The sequence below is a fragment of the Mesocricetus auratus genome, unplaced genomic scaffold, assembly GCF_017639785.1.
Source record: "Mesocricetus auratus isolate SY011 unplaced genomic scaffold, BCM_Maur_2.0 Super-Scaffold_100007, whole genome shotgun sequence".
NCBI lineage: Eukaryota > Metazoa > Chordata > Mammalia > Rodentia > Cricetidae > Mesocricetus > Mesocricetus auratus.
This window is the reverse complement of record NW_024429191.1, coordinates 71,877,437-71,883,655: the sequence shown is the minus strand read 5'-3', so window position 1 is coordinate 71,883,655 and position 6,219 is coordinate 71,877,437.

Sequence of the window (6,219 nt, the reverse complement as noted above, 5' to 3'; positions counted from 1 at the left end):
AGATCCTCCAGGCTCGGCCACCTGAAAGCTGAGATTAAAGGCATACATTACCATACCTGGCTCCAGCACCAATGCTTTACTCAAGAAATTTTATGCAACCATAAGTATATAGGTATATAAAATCCTCTATGCAAGCATTTACTGATAATAAATCATACATTTATTTTATTTTTTCGAGACAGGGTTTCTCTGTGGCTTTGGAGGCTGTCCTGGAACTCGCTTGGTAGACCAGGCTGGCCTCGAACTCACAGAGATCCGCCTGCCTCTGCCTCCCGAGTGCTGGGATTAAAGGCGTGCGCCACCAACGCCCGGCCATACATTTATTTTAAAAACAATGATTTGGTATACTTACAGTTTTACCACTTACTAAGGGTAAAAGCAAGTTTGTATACTAAGAGGTGAATGTGTGTTTTTACATAAATAATTATTTCTTAGCTGGGTGGTGGTAGCACATACCTTTAATCTCAAAAACCAAAAAAAAAAAGAGAGAGAGAGAGAGAGAGGGAGGGAGGGAGGGAGGGAGGGAGGGAGGGAGGGAGGGAGGGAGGGAGGGAGGGAGAGAGAGAAACCTTGTCTCCCCACCCCCCAGAAAGAATTATCCTTGGCTGAATTTTGTTTGTTTGTTTTTGTTTTTGGAGACAGGGTTTCTCTGTGGCTTTGGAGGCTGCCCTGAACTAGCTCTTGTAGACCAGACTGGTCTCGAACTCACAGTGATTCACCTGCTTCTGCCTCCCAAGTGCTGGGTTTAAAGGCGGGCGCCACACTGCCCGGCCAGTTGAATATTTTATAACTGAAGGACAGTGCATTTCATTCTTCTTCAGGGTTGATATTTTCATTTTGTAATCACTGCTGAGAATATTGTTTTATATAAATACATTATAGTAAATGGTAAAAGTATATTTAGGACTGTTTCAGGAGTTATTAGAAATTCTGTCTTAATCCTAAATCAAACTATTATTAAAATAAAAATTTTATTACTTGTTTTTAAGAACTTTGCACATGTTTTGGTCAAGTTTACCCCCTTTATGGTCACCCAGATACGTCCCTCTTCCTTACCCACCTAACGTTGTGTCCTACTTTTCTTCAGAAACAAAACCCATCAAGTTCAGTTTGTGCTGCCTGTGTAGTCCTGGATGTGTCTCCTTTTACTGTAGCGGGTTTAACTTATCAGGGGCTACATTATTAATAAAATGGACTTTTCCTCTCAGTAGCTTTCAACTGCAGATATCACCTCTAGGAGTGGGATTTGGTGCCTACCTCCTCTCCATGTTGGGATTTGATCTGGCTTGAGCTTTTAAAGTGGTGTACATGCTTCTGTGAGCTCCTGATATGCAAGTCCCCTGCTGCGTCCAGAAGACATGGTTTCTTTGTAGTTTTCACTGCCTCTACAGTTGCCCCTCATGCACAGTAATCCTCAAGCCTTGGAAGGAAGGTGTGGGAACACAGTTAAAGGAATGGTACATGGTGAATAATGCCTTGGGGAACTGTGAGAGAGGATCCAGAAAAAAGACAGAAGGCCTTTTACTTTAAGTGTTCTTTGTTTCCTAGATTTTTCTTGGATTGATTTCATACCTTCTGTGACAGATATTTACATTCAATTTGTGTAGCACAGTAAAGATTCAGACAGCTATTGGGGTTCAAGCTGAAGATCAGAAAAGCAAAGCATCTAAGCCAGTAGATCTTACCTCTACCCAGCTGAAATGCTGTCTGTCTCCATGAATCCTCAGAGGCAAAAAGCTCTCAGTTCCTGTCTCCTCCTTATTTCTTTCTCTGCCCAGCCATAACACTCCTGTCTCCACCTCCCTAGTGCTGGGATTAAAGGCCTGTGATTCCAGGTGCTAAGGTCACCTTTGTGAGCTGTTTCTTTTAGGGCTGGATCAGTTTCTTGTAGTCAGTGTGACCTTGAAATAACAGAGATCTGATAACTTAATCCTGAGTCCTGGGATTAAAGGTGTGTGTCACCACTGCCTGACCTCTAGCTCTGGATCCTCAGGCAAGCTTTAATAAATCATAAATAATATATCACCACAGACATGTTTAATCTTGTTGAGAACACAGCTATAGAACCCAATCTGATCAGTGTACTATGAATCTGGATATGGCCTTCTGCCTTGCTTTTGTGCTATCCTGGATATAGTCTATATAGCACATGCTAGACAATTGTGTTTAAATTGATCTGTCCTGAGAAGGTTCTGGGGATGGGCTGTTCTGTTAATATGTAGTATGTGCTTATAGTATTTATGTTTTTTTCTGAGTTCAGCCTTCCTTAGATCATTGCATTCTTTGTTATGTTTATGTATAAAAGTACACTGAAACTGAAGTTGTCTACAGTATTAGACTAGTCCACCCCATTCTTTCAAGTCCTCAGATCCACGATCTCACAGATAAATCTACTTAGGTTTGATGAAAGGCAGCAGGAAGGGGTATGGTATTTATGTTCTTATAAGGGAGGATTCTGCATTCTCTTGTTCTCTGCACCTTGACTACTTGACTACAGAGAACACAATTTGTGTTCTCTGTTAATTGCCTTCTACAAATAAAAGCTTGTCTCATGTGGGTTGAGGTATTAATCTGTGGGCGTGATGGTGAGTCATTAGGAGTCAGTTTAATACAAAGTTCATGTAGTGCACAATGCATTTAGAATATAATACACACTGGGGAAAAGAGTCTCTTGATGATGAAGGTCAAACTGAATAGCTACACATAGAAGAACAAATGGTTTTGTCTCTTATCCTGTGCAAAATGCAACTACAAATGTTTCAGGAACTTCACTGTAAGACCCAATGCCCTAGAGAATACATTGGAATTCATTGGCACAAGGAAGGACTTTCTGAACAGGACTCCCAACAGCACAGACATTAAGACTAACAACTGCACAAAATTCAACTCCAGATAGATCAAGGACTTAAGACCTGATACTCTAGGGAATACATTTAGACTTACTGGACAAGGAAAGGACTCTGTGAATGGGACCCCAACAATGCAGGCATTAAGATCAATAATCAACAATAAATGATCTCTTGAAATTAATGCTTCAGTACAGCAAGGGGCAGTCTACAGAATGGAAAAAACATACTAGCTACACATTTGACAGGGTTAGTATCTAGACTACAAAGAGCTCAAACTAGATTTCAAGAAAACCCAATAAAAAGTAGGACATGGAACTAAGTGGGTTTTCAAAAGACAATATTCAAGTGGCTGAAAACCATTTTAGAATGTTCAACATCCTTAGCCATAAGGAAAATGCAAATTGTCTAATGGTTTCTTTATGAAATGAGTCAGCAATTCCAACACTTTTAAAAACACTTATTGTAAGCAATACAGTCCAAATATAAAGTAATTTGATTCATACTGAAAACTAAGGAAAATATTGGGCCTTGGTTTTTCCTAATTAAGCCATTGCATTTCTATAAGAGCAGAAAAATTATTTTTAAAAAATTTTAAATTTAAATTAGAAACAAGGTTGCTTCACATATCAATTCCAGGTCCCTCTCCCTTTCCCTCCTCTCCTCCCAGCAACCCCTCCAATATTCCCTCATTTCCCCAGGGAGGGTGAGGCCCTCCATAGGGGTGTCCGTAGTCTATCATTTCATCCAGGGCAGGGCCTAGACCCTCCCTTGGGAGTCCAGGATGAGAGTGCATCTCTCATTGTTGGATGGGCGCCCAAAGTCAATTTGTATACCCGGGATAAATACTGATCTACTACCCAAGGCCCAATAGATTACTTAGGCCTCCTCACTGACACCCATGTTCAGGGGGTCTTGATCAGTCCCATGCTGGAATCCCAGCCATCAGTCTGGGATTCAAGAGCTAACCCTAATTCTTATATACAGTAAAACCACCAAGTGACTGTGAGCCAGTGTTTTGGGCAACACTGCATGGGATGGCGTGGTGGCACACTTGGAAAAGTGCATGTGTTTAAGACTAAAGCTGCAGGAAAGTTGTGTGACGCAGTAAATATGAGCACTGCCAATCATCATCATTATTGTCACTGTACATTCAGAAACTTTTTACTCTTGCCAAATATTTTGCAATGGATGAGTCAGCAATTACATGACTCCATGTGGTGCTGGCATCCAGTTGAGATGCGTTTTAGGGTTTCTACTGAAAATGAATTATGGAGCTCAGTGGCTTCATGGAGTCAGCTTTAAATGTTCCCTTCTAGAAACTAATGCTAGGGGCTTTATGCAGGCTAGATAAGCATGGTGCCTACCACTGAGCTACTGTCTCAACTTCTCTTGCTAGAATATTGTCTGGCTTTCAGCATATTTCTCAAATTACATGTTCAGTGAAGTTGAGTTATTATCTGAGTCTTCTCCCCACTCCCCTTTTAGCAAAGGTAAAACTTCAAATTCTTGAAACCAATGGCTTGTGTTATTTTTCTTTAGCCGCCAGGGGGCAGCAGCGGATTATGTGAGTCTTGAAAGGCAAGGCATTTTGTAGCCTTGATGCTGTCACTTTGTTCAGTTAAATTATAGCTTGTTTTAGAAACGAATACGAAGCTGTGTATGTGCTTATTTTTTTTGTGGTTTTCAGGTACCAGGAGTTTCAAGATGTGCAGGAATTCATTTTTTATAGAGAAAATGATGGGAGCAGAGTTTAAATTTTATCTGTACTTCATTAAAACCTCTAGATCGATTTTGTGCTCTTAAGAGAGTTTAAAAAAAGTCTGTTTTAACCTATAAGGCAGAGGTACTGTTTATTCTATAGGCATACTATTGAACCTGTTTCTTGCCTTTAACATTTTCTTTCCTTCAGTGGACGTTGGGGCATTTGAGTCAGGCTCTCATTGCTTTTCCTTACCACCAGAACTAAGCTAATTGTTGAAGGAGACATGTAAGAATTCCTTCACACTAGACTGTATTTGCAGTTGCTATTGCTAGCATGACTGCAGCTCAGTCCATGCTTTGGGACAGCTATCATTAGCTGCAAAGTAATGATTTGCTGTGTAGAATGACTGGTCTTTTAAAGAAATGTACTGTGCCTAAATTACAGGTGAGAGTTGTGTGTCTTCTGAGAAATAAAGCGTATGGATGTTGAATGTGCTTTTGATGAGGATGTGTAACCCACTCTGAGCTGCAGGGCTGTGACATGTATTTCTGTCCTTTTATGGCTTCAGTTTGGGATAGAGGCAAGTGTAAATGCTTGTACACACCTCTGAAGAACACTGAGGCTACTTGTAATCAACTCAAATGCATCACCCTGCCTTCGTCGCATGAACAAAATGTTTCTATTCTAAACTGGAGGAAGTGTATGCTGAGCAGGTGTAGGGAAAAGGTAGAATATGGGGTGAAAACTCAGAAGCTGTGCCAACTGACATCAATATATATATTGGGCTTCATGTAATTCTCAGTACTGTATGAAAAGTAGTGCTCTGATTTCATAGGCCCATAGATGGAAATTTCCAGCAGTTGCACATCCATGCTATAGAGCAGGGAGTGCATACCCTAGGTATGAGCTATTGGAGCACTAGAGCATATGTGCTCTGCTAAAGTATTTTGTTTCATAATGTATTCATACTGTAAATTGGGTAATTTATAAACATACATGTTTGCACTGGGGTTGCATTTAACATACCTTACTTAAAAGACAATGGCTGACAGCATATAGCCACACCAACACATTTCTGTGCTCTGCCCTCCTCTTTCTCAAATTCTCTGTATCCTTATAGGATTAACAGCTGTATTGCCTCAGTCACTTGAGCTAGGTAGTAAGACTTCCTCCCCACCCCGCCACAAGGTTTTTCTGTGTAACAGCCCTGACTGTCCTGGAACTTGCTCTGTAGACCAGGCTGGCCTCGAACTTAAAGATACTCCTGCCTCTGCCTCTCAAGTACTGGCATTAAAGGCATATGCCACCACTGCCTGACAGTAAGACTGACTTTGAACTTGAGATTTTTCTCTCCCTGTCACACCTTTTTCCTTCTTGCAAACCCCCCTCCAATGTATTGCCACTTTCTCAGTTCTCATCTGCTCTCAAGTTGCACAGTTCCCTTTTGCATATTTTCTATTTCACATTCTTCCATCAGCTCTCCACATTGCAGCCTGAGATTTAAGAAAATATGGTAGAAAACTTGAAGCATACAAAAATATAAGGGGTATGTATGCATCATTCAGCTTCAGTAATTATCAGCTCATATAAATTGAACTGGCTATTTCGAAGCAAAGGCAAAATTATTCCATCAGTAAATACTCAGTATGTGTAGAGATACGTTTTAAA